The sequence below is a fragment of the Agelaius tricolor genome, unplaced genomic scaffold (assembly GCF_023055355.1).
Source record: "Agelaius tricolor isolate 1412-34295 unplaced genomic scaffold, bAgeTri1.0.p SCAF_3, whole genome shotgun sequence".
Lineage (NCBI taxonomy): Eukaryota > Metazoa > Chordata > Aves > Passeriformes > Icteridae > Agelaius > Agelaius tricolor.
In genome coordinates this window covers 23,607,544-23,629,162 of record NW_027269263.1, presented here as the reverse complement: position 1 = coordinate 23,629,162, position 21,619 = coordinate 23,607,544, and positions in this window count along the sequence as shown.

Below are 21,619 nucleotides of genomic sequence, written 5' to 3'. Positions count from 1 at the left end.
AGAACTTGGGTCAAATATTCTCATTAGTCTATCACAGTAGCAGGACCAGCTGCTGTCAAACTATTTTGCAACATTCACCACAATTTACAAAAGAAAGAGGTCCACCACTTTGCATATGTGCAAAGCAAACAGCTTCTTCCTCCCTCTCCAGTAATGTAACATTCATATAGTTGCTACAGGAAGTCTAATAGGGAAAACCATATTATGAAGGGATTCAATATAAGAATCTGTATAATCTGAGGGAGAAAAGAGAAGGCCAGACAATGTATTACTCTAGAAACAGTAACTTTTGCTTAGAAGCAGCATCATTTTTCCAGTAATGATGAAGGGTAACTTTCCTGTTGTTAAGAGGAATACAAAAGGAGTGGATGCTGTTGTTATGACAAAGAACTACAAACATCCCAACAGTTTGGGAAATGGCCAGCTGGCCCATGAGAGCTTGGCTGCCTCTCTGTGAGTGTAGCTGCTATTTTTTTCCTGTTGCAGATGCACCACAGCTGTCACAAGTGACAAGCCACAGCTCAGTTTAGCAGGATCATTTTGTATCCACAAACAGACTGCACTGATTTAGTTCAGTGGAAGTTTGACTTCAGTGGACATTTGAGCATTATTTAATACTATGAAAGAAATAGCTTAAAAACATCTGGAAAACTTTTGCTTTTGAAAACCCCCTTTCTTTTTTGTCTGAATTTAACTGTCTGTTAACTCAATATACCAACTGGGTTGATAATAATATATCAACTCTTACCAGTTACATACATGCCACAGTGCTTTTTCAGGCACTCACAGTGAGATGTTCGGGCTTTCTCTCTTTCCTTTTCATTTGTTTAAATATTTCAGGTGCATTGCATGAAGTGTAAACATCAGCACTGGTTGGAAACTAGGTTTTTTTCCTGGAAATCTCTGTACTTAATCAACTCTTTGATTACACAGTGGCTTCCACAATCCTGTATGACAAAGAATAAAGACAACCTGTTGAGAAGAAATGGACTTTGTAGCTCCAGTTTTGCTGGATGTTTCTATCTGCAATATGCTTCAGTAAAATTTTCTTGTGGAGTCTAAGGAGATATGGTCACTGAGGATATTTTTCCTAAAAAATGACTTCTTAAAATATGTCAGAATTTGGAACATTTAAACAATCAGGGAAACTGGTATATCCCACTCAGACTTCTAAAAAGTCATGTCTCAGATGGTAGTGGATGTGAATAATTAAAATGATATTTTCTATGGAGAAATAGTAGCTTGATTACACTTCATTTATTACACAGTTTGAATATTTTTCTGTCCCCATGTCCAAAATAACTTTTGCATATTTTCAAATATGACAGTGCTCATACCAGTCAGAGTTTGATTTGGAAATGGCTTTCTGATTGCAGAAGGAAGCAAAATTTTCTTTACACTGGAATGGAGATTTTAATTAAGCCAGAGGAAGATTCAGCTCTCCATAAGCTGAAATGGTAGAATAGACCACAGGAATGAATTCAAGTCTCAGGAGAAAAAAAGCAGTACAGTCCCAGGAATATGTTGTTCTGTGTTGTTATCTACTGATCTTTCTTAACAAAGAAAGCTGTAGCTTTTATTTCTTTGACAGCTTATATTTTTTAGGCACTACCAGTAGACATTTAATGATAATTAATACTCCTCTAATATTTTTGTAAGAGTTAAAAAAAATGCTCCTTTTAGTGAGAAAGGCCAAATTAATGACAGAAATGATGAAAAATTCACCTGAGTAGGAATTTCTCCAGGGAAATAATCGCAGTCCAAAAGATTGTACAGACTTTGGGGTGAAATAGATAATAAGGGCATCCAGATGTTGACAAAGCGCCAGGAGGAGTCTCATGTGTAACATAATTAACTGAAAGCAGGAAGGTAAAAATTAACTGAAGGTCATGCAAAATGTGTTAAGGCTTCACATATATGTTTCCAACTGACTTCTTTTGACACTTACAGAGATCTGTAAGTTTAGTCATTATTTTAGGGAAAATTTTGTAAACCACCAGTTTTTTTTATCTTAATTTTCTCTTTATTTTAAATTGAAGATCTTAATTTTAGACTGCTATTTAATTATTCATATTTTAAGAAAGAGGAGTATTTCTTGGGATTTAAAGAATAGAAAGGGGAATAGAGAAAAAGAGAAAGAAAATTGCTTCCACAAGGCCATGCAGACAGAAGGCTGAGGATGGATAAGAAGTCAAATTTCAAATCCTGGAAATAGGACTTGGAGTTCTCTAGATATTTGAGTTAAAAACCTACAGGACGTGTGCCATGGTCTAATATTCTGCATCATCCTAGGGTCCAGGGAATTCACTCTCAGGTCCCATGTCAAAGCTTAAGTCTCATGAAATCAAGAATAGATTAAAAACTCCTCATTCTTATGTCTTCCAAATGTTGGATTAGATAATACTGCTGGAAAAGTAACATTATTAATAATATTGCAGCTCTATGTGTCCATGCAGAAGACAGGCTTCCTAGTAAAAAAGCTTTCAACTACTTACATATTGGTATCAGTTATTTCTTAACTTCCATTTGATAACAGTGTTTAGCTGTGACAGAAAAAAATTGTCCCTTTTTTATCTTGACTTTTTTGGTTTTGTGTTTATATGATTTATCATTTTTACAGCTCTTCTGCATGCAAAATTACACAAGTACAGAAGGAAAATTATGTAAGAAATGTAGTAAGATTGTACTTCTTCATGCTGAACTATCTATAGCATAATAAAAGCCAACACATTTTTTTCCACAGAATATTTGAGTATTTTAACTCTTGATCACAATAAAAGCTTGACCCATTTATTTTGTTGTCTCTGTCCCATGTTGTCTTGTACTGCCCCTCAATTTAATTACTGTATTGGATATCTGCAGTAGCTAGCAGACTAAATTTATTTATGTATAAGCATATTTATCTGCTCAATAAAGTCAGTGCTCAGACACTTGCTGTACAAGTTTTTGACAACAATTTCACTCCTTGTTTTAGACTTAGTTCTATCTGCATGGCAAATTCAGAACTCCTCTGAGAAGGTCATGGCTGTTTTGTTAAATATGTGTCAAGAAAACAGTGGAACTCATGAAAAATACATCTCCATTGGCTCAGAGTTTTGGTTGCCCAGAGGTGTCTGACAAATCTTTGAAGCACCAACCAGGAAGACAACAATGTTTATAAAACAGGAAGTATTTGAGAACCCCAATAAAGATGCCTCTGAAGCTGGCAGTCATCACCAGAAGCAACATGCCAGGTGCTTTCTCTTGGCTGGGAATAAATGTAATGAACATAAGGGGAATTCATGGGAGAAACTTGCTGATGCAGTGCTTAAGATAAGAAAAATGGGACTTTCTCTTCTTCTAGGGAGGGGACTTTGATCCCATCTGCTTGTTCCCTGCTCCTTCTCTGGTGTGCAATCAAAAGAAAAATGTCTGCAGGTCCTGAGAGACCCTATTTTTTTTTCCTTGGCAGTGATCAGCCATGTAGTTTGTACTGGTACAAATCTGCAGGAGGCTGGAAGTGGCTTATGGGCCCTTGCTGATTTATGTTGGGCAAGGGGAAACTGTAACACTAACATGAAACTTGAATTTAGACATGAAAGAGATTAACATTAAGGACAAACAAGTGAAGGACAATCAACGTGAATGGATGTAATGTTACTTCTGTGGAATAATGCTGCTGTGTGGTGCAGACATGGGCAACTGGGAGTAACCCTAGCAAGTAGGTTTTCCCTCAGCAAGGGAATGTAATGGAATTACCTCTGTCCCGCACTGTTCCCTTCCCATTTCCCAGTGCCCCATACTGCCTGCAAGTTTACCTGTTACAATGCTTGGATGGAGTGAAGAAGATTATTGCAGTCACACCAGACCCCTATCTTTACCTTGTATTTTCTTGTTTTCATGAGTGGCTTCCCTTGACCCTTGCTAAATGATGGACTGGTACACTGGACACTGGGACAGCCCAAAGCCAAAATTACCAAGGGTTTGCTTTTTAGCATATTCCTTATTTTAGTTTAGTTTAGTTTGGTTTAGTTTAGTTTAGCTTTATTATTATTTTATTGTATTTTAATTTTGCTAGGAAGTGGCAAATTCTGTGCCAAGGTTCGTGGCAGCAGAGGCTGGAACCGTGTCCTTGGTGGGCAGCTGAAATGTTACCCTGGCTGGCCAAAGGTCAAGGCCACGCTGGCCTGTCCTGCCCCCTCTGCTCTGCCAGAGCACACAGCAAACTGTCACGCTTGTAGGGGGCTGAAGGGCAAAGTTGCTGACAAAGCTGGGAGGGGAGCTGCAGTCAGGATCTCTGTCTCCTACCCTTGTTGGCTGCCTGGGTACAGGAGCTGTCAGACCATGAGAAACATCTGGTGTTTCTAAGAATTTTCTGCATTCCTCATCCACAATCTTACTATACCCAAGGAACCACTTCTATTCCATTTTAACAGAAAATTGTGCACAGCTTAAAATGCCCCTTGTCAACTGGCATCTTCTCTTTCCCAAGATGTATCCCAAGCCTGGAGCTCATTATGCATCAGTGCTCCCAATCTCACCCTCCTTCAGTGCCCTTGAGCTGTACCTTTGGTCCATGCACCCCTCTTGTCCCCACCTTTTTCCCCAGCATGGTGGCAGGTGCCCCAGACTGGGAATCATTCAAGGTCAGGGTGGATGAGGCTCTGAGAAACCTGGTCTAGTTGAATATGTCCCTGCTCATAGCAGTGGGGGTGGAGTAGATTGCCTTTTAAAGGTCCATTCCAATCCAAACTATTCTATGATTCTATGATTCTTGGGCAATTTTGTGTCTTTCAGAGAAGATATGGTGCTGACTCATGCCAGATATTGGGTAAGACTTACCTCAAAAGAAACGTGCCTCTTCAAAAAATATGCAGTAGAAGTTTGCTAACAGGTTGTTCTCTGTTTGTGTCAATGGCTGGCATTGGTTTCAGAGGACACAGACACATATTAGTTTGAAAAAAAAATCACAAAATGTTTTCTTGAGCCATCAAATTACTGCAAGAGCTGAAGGTCAGCAAGGCTTCCAGCCCAACACACCACACATGCATATTTCCTCACCAGGAATGCCTGGTACAAACCCTACTAGGAAGCAAAGTGTTTCCTCCAGTAGTATTTTCTTTAGTGCTTCCCCCAAGAAACTATGAAATATCTAAGAATGAGCAACTGAAGTCCACCAAACTTGCACAGAGTTTGAGTTTCCACACCTGATGTTCTCCCCAAATTGTGGCTTAACAGTTTAATCTATTTAGTGATGCTATATTTGGAGAGATAGGTTTCTGTACTAGGGTCTTAGTGAAAGATGCCCAGGTAAATTTGGCTACTCCAGAGGGCTATCCCTCCCCAGCTACAGTACTTGAAATTCCCTTTGTTGAAGCTTGTAGGATACCTGTCAGGCCATTTCTACAACCTGTCAAGGCCCCTCTGAGTGGCAGCATGAGGAGCTGTCGCACTAACCGCTCCTGCCAGTTTTGCATCATCTGCAAAGCTGTTGAGGGTGTGCTCTGTCCCATCATACAAGTCATTAATGACTTGTATTAGTCTTTAATGACTGGTCTTAGTCATATTAGTCATTAATGACTGGTCTTAGTCTTCGGTCCTGGGATATACCCCAAATCACTGCCTCTAGCTGGGCTTCCTCCTTCTCATCCCAAACCTTTGAGACAAACAATTTAGCTAATTTCAAATCAAACTCACTGTGTACTTATCTATTACGTGCTTTATGATTTTGTCAATTAAGACAGTGCTGAAAGCCTTGTTAAGTTCAAGCTCTGCCCTTGTTCATGGAACCTGTCTTCTTTTCATAGAAGGTTATTGGGTTCCTTCCCTCCTTCCTAAAGACCAGAGTGGTTTGATTTTTTTCCCAGTCATCAGGAATCTCTCCCAGTAGTTACAGCCCTTCAAAGGCAATTGAAAGTGGCCTTACAGTGGCACCAGAAGCTCCCTCAACACCCTTAGTACATTCCATCAGAACCCATAGACCTACGCATGTCCAGTCTGTGTAGATGCTCCTTAAACTGATTCCACGGAGGGCAAGACTTTCTTGGACTTTTATACAGGTTTCAGGTACCTGGAATTCCTGGAGGCTGCTCTTATAAGTGAAGACTGAGGCAAAGGCAGCATTGAATACCTTGGTTTTCTCTATGTTTGTCAGGTAGTCCCCTGTCCTATTCAGCAGCAAACCCAAATTTTCCCTAATTTTCCTTTTTCTGCTTATACACATGTAAAAGTCTTTCTTGTTGCCCTGCACATTTCTTGCCATATGCAATGGTGTGGTCTTTAACTTTGCTAACACTACTTCTGCATGCATTGCATGCTCTGTATTCCTCCTGGATCATGTAACACTGCTTCTACCACTTCTACACTGCTTTTCTATGATTTTAGTTAGAAACTCCTTGTTCATCCATGTGGGCCACCTGATGACTTTGCTTGATTCAGGCTTTAAAGATGGACTGCTCTTTAACTTGGAGGAGGTGATTTTTGAATGATATCCAGCTCTTTTGGACCACTCTTCTCCCCAGGGCCATATCCCATGATATTCTTCCAAACAAGTCCTCAACATGCTGAAGTACACAGAGTTATGGTCCACCATCTTAAGGCAAATAACGGAGACACACCAAATTTTTAATTAATTTCTAAAATTCTGAACTGGGAAGTAGATTGCTAAAATACCGTTGAATTGTGAAATTAAGTGGAGAGATCAAGCATAGGTACAGGAAAAGAGTGTTTTTCCATACCTCACTTATTGCCTTGAAATAATCCAAGGTCAGTTGTAAATGCAGTCAAGGTCTCATTTCATTTTAGCACCTGCTGGCTGACATTCTGATTAGAGAAATCATGTGTCTCTGCCCACTTTAAATGGTAATCTCAAAAAACTGTATCCAGGCAATTATGGATCAAGATTTTCCACCTGAAGAAGCAAGGAACAGTATATTAACAGAACAGAGATTTATTACATTCAAGAAGCCTAAAATATATGGTTAATTATAGTTAATTCCTGGAATAAACTGATGGTATTCCAAACAAGATTTTATCAGCTTCTTTGCAATACAGTCCATTTTACTGGCATGGTGTTCAAAGGTTTCTATTGCAACTCATATTTAGGGGAGTTACATAAAGCTTGGTGTAGGAATAAGTGACAAAGGTTTTGTTTATTTCATATTATTATCTGTTGACTTTAAAAGGCCTAGGTAACAAGACAAGTTAAGCAACAAGTCAATGATTAAACGGATAAGATGGATATCAACTCTGCTAGTTTAAAAAGATATTTAGAAAGTATGAAGAAAAAAACCCACTTCTCTGAGTTGTAAGAAATTTGAAGTACTAAAATGTTTCTGTTCTGCTTATTTAAAGTCTCTGGCATTTATTAATTGTCCTCTTTCTCAGGCAATTTCTTTTTTTATCATTTTTAATATTTGAGGAGAGGCATATTTTTGCCATATTCCATTTATAGATCAGCTTTACAATACAGAAAAGTTAGGCTTTGTCAGTTTTCAAAAAAGATTTAAGACTTCTTCAGAGCAAACATCTTGCAATATAGACAGTATCATGCAATAGCAGTGACATAAAGGTCTTGCAGAGTTTAAGGTTACAGTTCATCACCTATCTGAACAGCAGTTCTGTCATTGGGAACATAGCAGTTCCCTCACATTTTCTAACTTTGACTTACCACCCTTGAACTAAATTGAAAGTGGTAAGAGCTAGGTATATTCTTCCTTTGCTCTCTCTGGAATGAACTGGATGTGGAGAAAAAAAGAATGCAATTTCAGGGTTTATAAACATTTCCAGATTGATATCACATATCCAGTTGAAAAATGTTTTCTGTTTTGAAAGACTAATGTTGCTACCTGCATTTTTTTTCCTCCTCTATTAATCTTTTATTTGGCATGTGTATATATGCATGTGTAGCAGCTGCACATTAGTGAGACACAATCTGAAACAGAATCATCTGCCTGTATCTTGATAATTTTCATGCATACAGGAAGGAATCCCTTTTGTTGTTGTGTTACATGAGGGTAACTTTCTGGAGGTATACATTACATACTGGAAGTAATCAGTTTAGTAATATTAGAACAAGATTAGTTGCATCTAATAATCACACTGTTATTCCAGTATTTGGTACCATTGATGTTTCCATCAGCTTCTGCTGCTGAGTTTATCAGCATCAGCTATTATGGGGAAAGACAACTGGAAAAAGAATAAGATATGACTTTTTCCCCTCAGTTGTTGGTGATGTCAATTTAATCACATGTAGAGATTCTCCTTCCTTTGAGTAGAAATAACAACACTTACACATGGACATATGCGTGCTTCACCTCCCAAAAAATTAATGTGTAATTTTGCTGCAGCTGAGACCTATCTGTCATCCTCATGATAACCAGAACAGCAGCTCCCATTATTGGTACTATCTTGTTTTAATTTTTCACTCAAATTTAATAGATGAGAAACTGGAACCGTACTCTCCGTTCTATGTGGTGGCTGGTTCATGTGGACTGCGGATGTTCTTATCAAGCAGTTCTGTACATCAAATGGGTTGGTAGAAAGCCTCCTGAAGCCTACTGGAGCCCATTTCTTTGCTAGTTCCTGCTGGACAAAAGAGTTAACACCAGGGCTGGATGCTCAATCCAGTCACTTCTCTGAAGACCTTCCTAGCTGGTATTTATACATTATTATATTATATACATTATTATATATAACACCTTCCTTCCCCCATTTCCCTCGTGGTAACCAGTTTCTATGCCCAAGAAATACAAATATGGCTGCAATTGGCTGTGATATGTAGGAATGAATCCTGCAGGCCATTGAGGATTTATTCCACCATGGATTATCAGCTGAGAAAAGGCCATTTCCTTATGAGCACAGCGCATCTTCTGGGAAGGCAACTCCATTGACCAAGAGAAATACAAGTTTTGGTGGAAGGCTTTTAAATTCAGAGAGCTGTAGGCACAGTCCCCCCTAACTTGAGGCAATTTTGAGGAAACCTCAAGGGAAAGGATAGAAACCTGTAATTTGGCTCCATATTTGTGAAGAGCCAGTGCATAGGGAGGAACAATGGCTTAAGTTGCTGATTAAGTTGCTGAGTAGGTGAGCTGCCATGCTTTGAATTGATTTTATTTTCCCCTTTTCCTCATAAATTTTCTTATATTACACACCTCCTTAGAGAAAGAATTAATGCCTAAAATTCATTGTAAGATTCCCTCCCTTACGAAGGTTTTGCAGGAGGGGGTCACAAAAGACAAGAAACAGAACTAGACAAACTTTCCATGCATGCAATCTCCTCTAGATAACATGGTTTTGTTATATGTTTTGTGTTTTGGGATGAGATGGTGAGATGGAATACATCAGCCAAGTGAGATTTGACATAAATGAGGGATCTGCCAATGCAAATGATCCCATATTTTGGGATGAGACCAAATTCTGGGCAAAAATGGTATTCAGATTAGATATTGATAAATGAAGCTTTTGTTCAGATTGAGCCCAAGCTAATACTGCTATGAGATAAGTAACCTCTCCATTTCCTGATATGCTTTATATAAATTTAATAAGCTTTATACCACATTTAGTTTCTTTCTTCTAAAAAGGAAAGTAAGTTGTTTTCAGAATGCAATGATGTCAACTGAAGATTAGGAAAGAAAGGAAAAGAAATTAATTCTTCCAAGATCTATTGTTCAATATCCCTTTAACTTTCCCTTCAATAACCACAATTTTCCTTGATCTTCAAATCCCTTTCTTTCCTTAGGACCAGCTCTTTACTAGGTGGAAACTAAGAGCATGATCAGATTGACCTGGGCCCTGGTACATGAAACTACTTTTCTGAGTTTGGAAATATCTCAGCAATGTGCAGAGCCCAACATTCACTAATTTCCAGTCCCTTTCATCTCTTCTTAGCTGACTGGAGTCATGAGTACTCTTCAGCTAAACTTGTGACATATCTCAGTATTTTCTCTGCTAATTGGACATTGAAGGTCTAGTCCTGCTGCTACTCCTCTTGCTTGCCACAAGTGATCATAAGTTCATTGTTTGTCTAAATTCTCTTAGGGAACAAGGAAGAGTCAACAAAAGCTTTGAGAGCTGCTCCACAATAAGGTCCTGAGGTACTACTAAGCTTTAAAACAGCCTCATCTGGAGTCTCCCACATGCCTTACCTGTGGGTTGAGGATGCTGTTTAAGTTCAAGCCTGGCTTTCTAGTGCTGGTTTGTGTTAAGTTTCTGGAAGTGTGTTTGGTATTGTGTCCTCATGCCCTGGCTAATAAGTGGATTTTTCCCCAGGTCGAATGTAGGTGCTAAGCTGTAGCCTGCAATATCTGCAGTCCTGCCTCTGCTCTGCCTCCTGGAAGGACCTTGGTATGGGGCTGCACTTGGGTGCTTCCCCCTTGGTATGGGGCTGCATGCAGGGTGCTCCCAGCCATGCACCTGGCCCCACATCTCCCTGCTGCTCTTGGTTGGTCCCTCATTGATCCCTCATCCCTGGATGGCCCCTCATTCTAATTTACGATGTTGTCTCCCCTGGGCCTGTTGCCATCAGCAACCTGGCCACTCAGGTAGTGTGGAGATGTCCTTAGCTCCAGTTTTATCCCCTCATGGAACAGCTCTGCTCCTGCTCCTGCTCCTTCCTGATGTACAAGTGCCTGCCTTGCCAAAGGAAGAAGGCAGCCTCTCCCAAACTGAGCACTGCAGCATTACTTACAGTGGAATCTGATGTTCTCTTTCCTCTCAAATGTCCAGGCAGATGTGATGACATCTCCATCAGCTGCTGAGTGTGAAATATTCCCATTTTTCCCTGGTTATCATGGACTTCTTGGGACAGGATAGGGATATTCTCCCAGGCTTTGTCCTGGGGACCTCTTGTGCATCTGATGCCAGCTCTGCAGCTTTCCCTCTCAATGAGTGAGAGCAGTCATCAGCCTGCAATGCTTCAGGGCATGGTAGAGCCTCCTCTAGAACAATAAATTGTACACCTGAGGGTTTAAGAGGTTAACAGTGACTCTGCCTTGCCAGATAGCATCAGCAGAGCTTGTCCTGCACCTCCACTGCTTTACACTGTCCACTCATATGCTGTCTAGTCTACACTTCCTCTCCCCTCCTGAAAGAAATGGTTCTTGGCTAGCTACTGAACTAGTCCTTTTAAACATCTGTCTTTTTCTTGACATTAGACAAAGTATGAGAAAAAAGTAGAGTTTTAAAAGTTTGCAGAATGAATTTACTTGGTGTGATTATTATAACAATTCAAAAACCCATCTAAAAATATTCTAACATTTATTTATTAATAATACTTCACTGGTCACCTTTGACATTTAGTTTAAGAGAACTACTTATTAATGAAAGGACAGTGCTTTCATTTACTGGAATAGATCAACATTTCTTAACAATTTTATCTCTACAAATATTTACATAAATGAAGGCTAACCCTTATTGAACTCAATCTCTATCACACTGTAAAACATCAAAATGTCAAGAGAAAAAAAACTGTAAGAATAAAGTATATATTTAGCCCGAGGCCTCTAGGAGAACTTCTTATCAGCTAATACTGTACCAACATGTTTAATTTATAGCTGTGATTTCTTTAGGAACTTGTAAACTTGTAACCTCTAGAAGGGGGTAAGGGTGGGGAAGAACATGTAATATCAGTGTGTTAATTAAAATTTAAAATAATGAGAGATAATCTAATGTGGAATACCAGAATTTATTAATAGAAAAACAAATCCAAATTTTCAGTTAAGTTAGCTGGAGGGAAGTAGACCAAGTTTCCCCTACTGAAACTTAACTTTTTGATGCTGTAGCTGATTCCACATATAGTCAGCTCTCCTCTTGCACCCAGGCAGCTGTAAGATGGTATCTTACATATATGATCTCACTAGAGCATGCTGGCTAACAATTAACTGCCTGTCACCAGGGAGGAATTCCCCCTCTTAGGACAGATTGTTCTGTGGTCATTTTACCCTTCATGATATTCCACTTAAACTATGTGAGTGGCAAAGACAGATTATTTCATCAGGGCAGAATATAAGATTATTGAATAAATTTTGCCCTGCTCAGAAACTGAATAATCAGAGAGCAACTTATAATGAAGAGGCTCTGGTCAATGAAATATTTAATCAACAACGAAACTAATCTTAAAAGCAGTAATTCCTCCACTTTTAAAATGCAGGAGGTAAAAAAAAAAAAAGATTAACAGACATAAGAATTAACTTACTTAAACTTTGCAGCCATTCCTTACCAATTTTTTAACCTGTACAGAAACAACCATAGCTATTAAGATTGCTTAATTGTCTTCAGATGATAAAATTAATTGTAAGCATATGATAATCTTGGGCCTCTTTCCAGAAATGAAAAGGTGAGGGTGCCTGAGAGTAAGAAATGGCTGGTTTAAGGAGACAAACCATGGCCCAAAGTGGTGTAGAGGATGTGAATCCTCTGGGTAGCAATGATAAATAAGGCGTGCCACAGGGATGAATGAAGAGCTGAGAGTGACTGCTCTTTAGTGGTAACTGTTTCTGGTCATTTTGTGAACACTTTCTGAACTGAAACTGATGGTTTGTGCTGAGGCACAATTTAGTTTGCATAATCTCTCACGTGTCTGCAGTACCATTCATTGCAGGAGATATAAGAATAGGGAAAAATAAATCCTTCAGCAAAAGTAGATCTTGGCATATGAAACAAACACAGATCCAAGGCATCTCACTCATGACTGCTGCAAATTGGATCTTTTGTCAGGAATGCCCAGGTGTTTTCAAAGTACTGACAGCTCCAGGTGCCAGTTGGAAAAGCTGAATTATCCTTCAGCCAGACCAGACCTACTCCTTGTTGCAACTCCCACTTGCCCCAAGATGTTTCCAGAAATCCCTAGGCCAGGAAGGTATGTTTTCCCACTGGCAAGACAGGAAGTTTCTCCCTTTGCATCTTGGAGAACAGAGAAATTAATCCATTGGCAGAGATCTATCTGGCTTTAGCTCCTCATCCTTACCTTCCCTGTGGGAATGGCTGTCTAATGCAGGAAAGAATCTGCCTCCAGTTGTGCCAGGGGTGATTGAGATTTAATATTAGGAAAACTTTCCTCACCAACAGGGTTGTCAAGCATTAAAACTGTCTGCCCAAGGAAGTGGTTGAGTCACCAACCCTGGAGCTATTCAGAAGTTGTGTAGATGTGGCACTTATGGACGTGGTTTACTGGTGGATTTGGTGGTGCTGGGTTAATGGTTGGATCCTTAGAGATCATCTTCAACTGGAACAGTTCTACAATTGTCATGTGTACAATGCTGTTGGAGCTCCAGAAAACTGGCTGTGAGTAGTCAGTAAGTTTTTCAGCTGCTGGAAGAAAATTCGGAGCAAAAGGAGCAGGTACTGGTTATTTGTGGGTGTATTATTTTCATTTTTTTTAATGTGTGATGATGCATTCATTTGGATGTGGAAAGAAGGAAATGTTAAAGGCGAACACCCAGCCTACTTTTTTCTTCTTTCCCTCTATCTCTTTCTGTACTACATATTTCCCACCCACACTTTTGATGGCAAACTACTTTGTTTCCAGGACTTGTCTTGCCTTTCCATGAGGTACCTTGTCAGTGAAAGTGTGGAATGTCATTTATTTCAGTGGAGAAAAGACAGAGTAGCAAGAGGAGGAGCAAATGAGCTATGGCAAACACCCCCTTTCTTTCATGGAATGTGAAGTTCATGAAGCGGTATTTTCTAGGCAGACAGATTTCTAGCTCTGAATGTTATCTATGTCCCTGGTTTTGTTGCTGAACATGTATTTGGACTGCTAATGACATAGATGTAGTGTAGAACACATACTCTTTGTCAATTACAGAAGTAATGTTACTATTGTCTGGAAAAGTTTCAGGATGTCAGATAATCTGAAATTTAAAAAATTTTAGAATGCAATGCTATCTTAGAGGAGATATTCCATTTATAAGTATCTGTGCTTGAATATTTCCTCCTTCTATTCTCTCCCTTGATGCTGTGTATGTAATCTCTTGAAACACCACAGAAGATATATTTAATTTGCTCCAATTCCTTTCTTTTCAATTCTCATTTGTACATGAACCACAATAAATATGAACACCGGGCTTTAACCAGTAGTGCCACATGTCATTGCTACGGGCAACATCTCCTCTTTTGATCATGTGGATGATTTCTTTGCTTTTTCCAATAATATCTTGAATATATTGATTAATGGACAAAGCACCACTTTGGCACTTGCCTCTTTATTATTTTAAGGAAAGGAAAAATATTTCAATGCAACAAATGTGTTGGTGAATAGGGGCACTAAATTCCATTTCCTTTGTGCTAAACTCTTAGCTGTCTGACAAACAACATCCACACAGAGGAAAATGCTTTTTGAGAAAGAACATTTATTGAAAGTTAGTCTCTAGGGACTTCTAAAAAGCAATTGCTCTGTGCCACCACCTATATCAACCCAATGCTGGGGGAAGCTGAATGATGAAAAGGAAATTTCAGATCTTTGAAACCTACCAAGAGACCGAAAGCTCCACGGCACATAATATGACATTTGCTGGATTTCTTGCCTCCACTTCTGCTTTTTCTCCTGGACAAAACCCATCACTGGCCTCAGTATGACCAAATAAATTGGCTTTTTTGGCATACTAAAATGGCATGTGCTTTCTAGGCACCACTGGAGTGGACATATAGTGGAAAGTGTCAGATGGGCTGTTGGCATGCTTGGTTGAAGAGACCACCTGTCTCCTGTGGATAGGGCTGTTTTGGAAGAATTCTCTTACTTGAAAGTACTTTGTTGATTTTGCTAAATATTAATTTGTCAAACAGAAATCTCATTGTTTACAGGAGTGAGATGATGTTCAGAGAGTCAGACATGAGGACTGAGAGAGCCTTAGTCTTAAATGCATTTATCATGTGTCTAGTGCCTGCTGGAATGAGTTGTAGGTATAAATCCCTGGAAACAGTAGTCTCTTGGGAGTAAGTATCCAGTGACAGCCTTATGGCATCATTCTCCCATTGCTCTCTTCAGAAATCTGTCAGACCAGGAGTGTTTGGGTGGCTACCAGGTGAATTTGCAAGGGACAGAACACATAAGAGACTCATTATTAATAATATTTTCATGAGAAATATAGAGAATTTATAGAAAATTTGAGTTGCCCTGATAAAAGCTTGAGGATTAATATACCTTTTTTAAGTATTTTTTTTCCTCTTAAAATGAGGGAAAGTGGAGGAATTTTATTCTTGGTAATTTTAGGGCCAGCAGCTCTCACTTTTCTCAGAGAAAGGACCGTCTTTGTTGCCCAGTGCCTCTCTTTGCTCAAGTAGGAGGCACAGCCTGTGTCTCTGTGTATTCAATCTTTCTCAGACAGCGTAAATATGTAGGGAAGGATGGACATCATATACTGTGTGGCAATCATAAACTCACTTACCACGAGTGATGCTGTCAGTAGTCTCCTCTGACTGAAATTTGTCTCAGTACCACTGTCAGATCAACTCATGCCCACTGGGTATGTTTAGCAATGCAAACCAGGGAATTATTATGCTTCCTGAGCAGGTGGGATGTTGAAATAAAACAGCCTCAATCCATTTGTCTTCACTTTGATTCCCTCTGCAGGATAAATTGGGATGTGGTCATTCAAGGTCCCCTTTCTGTCGGTGACAACACATCAGCATTTTCAGATACAGTGCAACCCACTCAAGGATGTGGTTTTCCATCTACAGGCACTAATTTCTTCTCCCTGTGCACACCTAGTGCATGAGTTTGATAGATTTAAAATTAGGGGCCTCAGTTTCTTGTGTAAAGCTTTATGTGATGAGCCCAAATCAAAATGATGCAATTTTTTAGAGATTGTTGCAGATACAGGAATTAAACTTCAATGTCCTCGCATCCCTGTGATGGTGAAATTTATAGCCTATTCTGCTTCAGTACTCAGTCTAATGCTCAGTCTCCATAAAAAAGTATGAAAAAATAACAGAAAGACTTAAAAAACAAGTTTATGTCTTGGAATAACATCTAGGCTCTTTGGATGGGAAAGACAAGGAGGCTGAAGATGTCATAAAATGTACATGTGCAAGGAAAGTGTTATAATTAGCAACAAGGTACTATCACCCCAGTGTCTGAGTTAACTTCCCCTCTGCACTTGATCAGAGTATTAACGAGCATCTCAAATCTCTCTGCTGATGGTCAAGCTGGAATTCACAACATTTTAATACAGCCCATGTTTGGAGAGTTTCGCAAAGGAAGAATTGTTAATGAGTAATCCTTGTCCATTAGGGCACTGAGCCAATAAACCCAAGCTTTGATTCATTGTGTTATCACTACAGGCTTCTGCTAAACATGAAAGAAAAACAAAACAAAAATGTTCCTATGTGAGAATCATTAGGATACTGAACTGAGTGCAGAACTGTCTTACATCCTGCCATCTGCAGTCTTCCAGAAAAGAACAAGTAAGTAATAATTCCTTAAACTGATAGCTTCTTGCTGTTGTGTAGTATAAAAGTAATTTTATCACCTGAATTATTTAGTAGATGTTAATGGATTTTTTTATCAGAAACAAAAATTGAAGTGAAGAATAATTTAAGAAGACATTTCATCCACAAAACTCTCTCAACAGTGGGAATTCCCTTTGGGAAAAATGATAAGGTGAAAAATAAGGTCATGTTGAAATTTTTCTTTAGAATCTGGATTCTGTGTCTCACCGGAACAGAAGGTGGAAGTTTGATATTGAGACTTTCTTGCAACAGCAGTATCTAGTTAATTGTGTGCATTAGCTTTGAATTTTTTTTTCTCCTTTTAGAAACAGGAAATATTTTCAATGTGATTAATGGGAGAATAGAGAAAAATCCAGAAAGGGAAAATTGTATTTGTTTCATCCAATTATTTCTTTCACAGTTCTGTGTGTATATTTCAAGTGCATCTTCCAAAGTTGAAGATTTTGGCATATATTTCACATAACTAGGAAAAGTAAAAGGGGGTTTCAAATTTCAAGTGATTTGAATCCATTGCTAGTTTTTAAGAAAATGTAATTCTACTCTGAGTGTTTCTGCTACTCATTTATCTTCAGAAAACTATCACTGTGGCAGAACACATTTCACTTCTGTTATTTTTAGTGCTATTGCTTGTGTTACAGAGAACCTAAAGATTGGGAAATGTATTGGAATTGCACTAGTCCAAATGGCAGTCCAAAAACAAGTTAGAAGTGGAGGGCTTGCAGGTTTTTCAGGTGAGACATGAAAACCATGCTGGAGAAAGCAAGAAACACACAGATGGTGTTTGGCTGGTAATCCCAGGCAGAGTCAGAAGCTGGCCCCGCTCTTTGAAGTCACTTACCTGCTTACAGAAATGTCATTGATACTTCTCATAGAGTTTTCAGTTCTACTTGGGACGCAGAATTAAGAAGTAGGAATATTCTATTTTTTTTTCCTGTGTCCTGTGTCTCTTTCCTGCTCTGATTTTAAACTCCATATTAAGAAATGTAACAGAAAATTTCAAATAACCCCAATAACACTCGTCCTGCCTCCGCTTCTCAAACTTGCTCGTGTGGTTGCTCGCATTTTGCAAGAGTTGCTGTGTAGTTGCCTGTAGTGCTGCGCTTGCCAAAATGACCTGAGAGAAGCAGGCTGGAAATAGAGAGCATGAATCTTCCTAATGCTTTCAGGTCCCTTTGATACACTTTAAAACAAATCTGTAAGCAAATAAAATAGCTTCTCAAATAACTGAGGCACTGCATTAAATATTTTACAGAAAGGCTATGAGGCCACATCAAAAGCCTGTGAATGAGATGGGAATCTATCTTCCCATTGATGTTAACAATGTTTGGATTGAGCCATAGATTAATGATGTTATTGAAATTTCTCTTTGGGCAATAGGCAGTCAGATGTGTGAAGAATAGGAAAATATTATGGGACAGATGGAAGGAAATGTACTTCACTAATATTCGTGAAAGATTTTGCATGTGCTTTGATACATCTTCCTTTGCTGAGTAATTGAAATAGATTCAACCATTCTTCTGAAGGTAAACCACAATTAGAGCTGTCATGGAGCTTTTCTGATGATCAAATGTATTTTTACATTTACTTGAAAGTGTGGGGCCATTATGCTTTCGTTTTCAGTGAAGCCAGTTGATTCAACTTTAATTATTTCAGTAAGAGACCTGGCTTTGCTGGCACAGAAGCCAGGAAAAGCTTTACTATTGACCATAGCAAGGTCAGGGTAGTGCATAGATAAGAGCCGACAATACATCTGAAACCCAGAGTTCAGTGGTAAGCCCAGTTGTCTCTACATACCTATTTGTATACTTCAATGAACATGCATCCCATAAGAAATCTGAATGAATAGGTATATACACCCACACAGTGGAAAAACGAGCCCCATCTATAATAATATACATGTAAATTTCCTTAGTTAAACATAGAACAAGTAAACACACATTGATTGTTCTGAAGTATGTTAAAGGTTACATGTAACAAAATTTTATGCAATTCTGAGATTCTAACGTGCAGTTGAAGACAATAATTTCAAGCAGTTGTTCGCATATTTTACTTTATACATGCTGATCTCTGTTTTCCTTTGCTGTATATTTTAGCCTATGAAATAATCTCCAAAAGTGGTGGAGTAAATTGATTTATTGAAAAAGTTAACTAAAAATTATTTGGAAAAAAGAATCTTTAATTTATCACACGCCTTTTCTTTTCTCTTGAAGGGCTCTTATTTTGGAGAACATATTGATTTCCTGTGCTACTATTGCCTTTATTTCAGCTTTTACATGTCAGATGCTCTTTGTTTCTGTTGTTACACCTCAAGATGGAGTATCAATCCAATATAGTGACCTACATTATTTCCCAGAACTGAACAATTATGTAGTAAGTGTAGCTTCAATGCTCTGTACTGTGTACCTACTCTGGGTCTCAGAGCTGCAAATCAGCACCTGCTCCTTTTAAATACATGTGAAATTAATTATATGGATAAATCTAATGTAGGCTAGATAGCTCACAGCAGGCTGGACTCAGGAGAAAATCAAAGCCAAATATCAATCAGTACTTAATAAAGAATTTGTTTCAGTGAAATTTCCAGTACCAAAGTTATATGCATTGGAAAATATATTTCTGGTCTTTTTTATGGTGATCTTGTGGCTTGCAGAAAACCCAAGAAGATAGGAATAATCTCTTCCATGAAATCTAGTAAATGGTCTACATCAGGTGGATATATTAAAGAAAATGAGGTATTAAAATGGTGGGAATGGAAAAATCATCATGAACATTTGGCTTGAACTGAATCAATCCAGACAAAAATATATGTGGCAGAAGGCATGGACTTACAAAACTTGAAATGTCCTACAATAGTGCAGATTATAACAAATATGTCCTCAAGATTCTTACTATCAACAAGGCAGTATTAAAAACATGAGGGTTTTGTCTTTTTGTGTGCGAAGAAAATAGATTCTAAGGAGTCCATCTTGAGGTTAAAGAGGTCATTATACAATGACATGTTAAAAATGGAATGTCCTCAAAAAATGAGAAAGAAGTTTATAGGCATATCAAAGAGACTATAAAAACATAGGCCTTTAGAAAGTTTCTAAAGGCTTTCTATAAGCCTTTAGAAACATAGCTTGCCCTCTTTCTTCTTATTTGCAGCACAAACTAGCAGGATGCAGAATATAGAATTTACAAGTTAAGAATCTATGCATTGAAACTCTGAGGATATACTGGCAGTAAATACTTTTAAATAGATGTCTTCTTGGGACTGTATTTAAAGTATTTTGATATAGCTTCCAACATTCCCTGAGAAGATAAATTCTAGGCTCTGTATTAACATAGAGGAATTCATAATCCCAGTGCTGATGTTAGGTGTTGCAGTGTTAGGCCCTCAAACATGGGCTGATGAGGAGATATGAGAAGTAGGATGGCAGTGGTGGAGCAGTCTTCATGTCTGGCTGTAAGGTGAGCTGATCCTGCAAGGAGCTCTAAGGGCTGCACTCCCATGGGCTGCAAGGAAGATATTCAAGGGCTGGGACATGAGGAGAGGGAGCTGATGGTCTCTCTTCTCTGGTCTTCAACAAGAAAATCCAGACAAATATTCATTAGCCCTCGGAAAATACCTCATTTTGATGCTTTTCTTGCCTTCTCCCATCACAGAACACTTCTAATGGGCTGTAAGAGGAATCCCATTCTAAGGGTTTGTCATGGGTATTTCATGAGAAATCTGTCTGTCAGGAATTTTAAGACCTTAAAGCCATGTGAGTAGCCCCACATCTTCATTTCAGCAGATAGCTTGCCTGGAAAATGAGGCAGCAAGGCAATAAAATGGTTGGAATTAAACATGGACATAGTGGGGTGGCTGGGATGGTTGCCAAACCCCATCCAAGATACAGGGAGTTTTTTTGCTGTTGCAAAACTATGTTTCTGTGCTAGATTTGAGACTGTGTTTATATGTGATTTGCCTCAAGAACCCTATCTGGTCTGTGATACAAGTAGCTTTTGACATTTCTAAGTAAACTGTTTAAATTATCTGTGGGCAGACATTTAAAATGCATCTGTCTAATTAGAGGGCCTCTGTTTATGTTAAAAAAGAACTTAATGAATCCTTACAGACAAATCTGAATATAATTACAGAGTGTGCTTGTCACTCACTCTCACAAGCTACTTCCCAGCCTGCTCAGCACTGGGGCCTCCTTCAGCATTCACGTTTTTGTCAGATGATTTCATTTCTCCTCGAGAAACATGCTGGGCCCTCACTGAGAAGCAGACTGGGCTAGAACTCTCAAATGCCTTCAGTGAGTGGAAATGCAGTCCCAGGGACAGTCCCACGGTAATAAAACCAAATAAAGAATTAAGACTGTAAAACAGATTGCTGACAACTTTGTGCAGAATCCTCTTGGTGTCTGTATAAGCCCTCCAACATTTCCTCGTTGGAGCTCTATATTCTCCTGCTGGTCCTGCCTCAAATGCAAATCTGGAGTTGGCCCAGTGCACCCAGGTGAGCTGGCCAGGGGAGCCCCTTTCACTCCTCTCCCAGCCTCCCCAAGGGAGGCTTGTGTGGCTGCTTGAGACCAGAGAGAGAGGGTGGCTGAGCCTGGTTATCAGAGCAAGGCTTGGCTTTCTGCTGTTTCTGTGCTTCTGTGGTTTTTTTCCCATCTATCTTGTTCAGTAATTACTGAAGACAAGATAAAGAGCTGGTCCCTCGAAATTAAACTTAAGTTTCCCATCTGTGTTCTTCTGATCTAACCATAAACTTACACTTTTTCAGGAAGTGAAAACAATGAAATGATGAAAGGGTGGTGAAAAATAATGCAAACAATTGGTATTGCATGGTAGGGGGGCTGGGCAGCATGCTAAATTGACCCTCAGGAGGTCAGGCCAGTGCTTCAGTCTGAATATTTGAATAAATTCGGGCATGAACCGCTATTAATTTAAAATGACCAGAAAGAGGGCAAAAAAAAATATGCCACAGCAAGGAAAAAACAAACAGGCTGGATGTAGCTTTTTATTTAAAGGCTGAATTAGGTTTTGTAATTTCAAGACAATATTTGTTACAACAAATATTGAAACAACTTCCTGCATTCTGCTTTACACTAGGTACACAAAAGTTAGTTGTCTTGTTTAAAATATTCTTTTTTGCTTCATATTTTTCAGGGTCTCTTTTCAACCTCCTGTTTAATCAGCATATTCCTCCTGAACTGAAGAATAA